This window comes from Lycium ferocissimum, chromosome 4 (genome assembly GCF_029784015.1).
Source record: "Lycium ferocissimum isolate CSIRO_LF1 chromosome 4, AGI_CSIRO_Lferr_CH_V1, whole genome shotgun sequence".
Taxonomy (NCBI): Eukaryota; Viridiplantae; Streptophyta; class Magnoliopsida; order Solanales; family Solanaceae; genus Lycium; species Lycium ferocissimum.
In genome coordinates, this window is record NC_081345.1 from 64,895,126 (window position 1) to 64,896,688 (window position 1,563).

Consider the following 1,563-nt stretch of genomic DNA (forward strand, 5'->3'; position numbering starts at 1 on the left):
CGATCATGTGTTTAGGCTAACTAAGGCTCTTTACGGACTCAAACAGGCCCCAAAAGCCTGGTATGAAAGACTCAATTCCTTCTTATTAGATAACAATTTTAGAAGAGGGAAAATTGATACTACTCTATTTATACAAAAATCTTCAAATTGCATTTTGATTGCTCAAATTTATGTTGATGGTATTATTTTTGGAAGCTCTGACTCTCTTTTATGCAAGAATTTTGCTGATCTCATGAAAGGAGAATTTGAAATGAGTATAAAGGGTGAACTGACATTCTTCCTAGGACTGCAAATAAGGCAGTCAACTAATGGCACGTTTGTAAGTCAAACAAAGTACACTAAGGAACTTATCAAGAAATTCCATCTGGAAAAGGCAAAAGCGTTTGGAACACCTATGAGTCCCTCAACATGCCTCGAAACAGACGCCCCAGGAAAGGATGTCGATAAAAGAACCTATCGTGCTATGATAGGATCTTTACTATACCTTACGGCCAGTCGACTAGATATAATGTTCAGTGTATGCAAATGCGCCAGATTCCAGTCAACTCCCAAGGAATCGCACCTTACTGCAGTAAAGTGAATCATTCGCTATCTTATTGGAACTCAAGACTTTGGCCTATGGTATCCACATTCTACTAATTTTAATCTTATTGGATATTAGATGCTGACTTTGCAGGTGACAAAACAGACAGAAAAAGTACCAGTGATACTTGTCAAATTCTGGGAGAATCAATTATATCTTGGCATAGCAAAAAGCAAACATCTGTTGCATTATCAACTACTGAGGCTAAATATTTAGCCTTAGGAAGTTGTGGAACACAACTATTATGGATGATGCCCTAATTGATTGATTATGAATTATCTTATGACTCTGTGCCTATTTTTTGTGACAACACCAGAGCAATTAGCCTTTCCAAATATACTGTTCGTCATTCTAGAGCAAAGCATATAGATACTAAGCATCATTTTATTAGAGATCATGTAGAAAATGGTGATTTTGCATTAGAATATGCGGATTCTGAAAATCAACTTGCTGATATTTTTACAAAACCCTTGCTTGAAGAAAGATTTTGTTTCATTAGATATTGTCTAGGAATTATTCAGTTTCAAAATAATAAGGAATCGCTTTGTTTGTACCATTGTTATTTTATTTACTTGCCTTAATTATCATGTTTTTCTTTTATTAATTGTATTTCCCGCCTCCTCTTCCTATCATCATTAAACCCCTTCCCAATACACCGTTCCGTCACCTCAGTCACATCTTTCATCTCCCAACACACCTTTTCCCCTTCCATCTTCTTCTCTATAATTTCCCTTCCTCCGTCATTATTATCCTCAAACCCTCAACCTTCTCTCTTTTTTCTAACCCTTCCTCTTCCCTCAAAATGGTTCGTGTCAAAGGAGAAAGTTCTAGTTGTAGACGCTCTAGCCATCGTCTGTAAAGCCTAATAGGGCCTGATGACCATGTGAATCTCTCTGACTACTCCGATAATAAGACCATCAGAACCTTTGTTAAAAAGAAAAGAAGTTTTCCTCCTCCATCCAAAGAAAGTACTTCAAAGA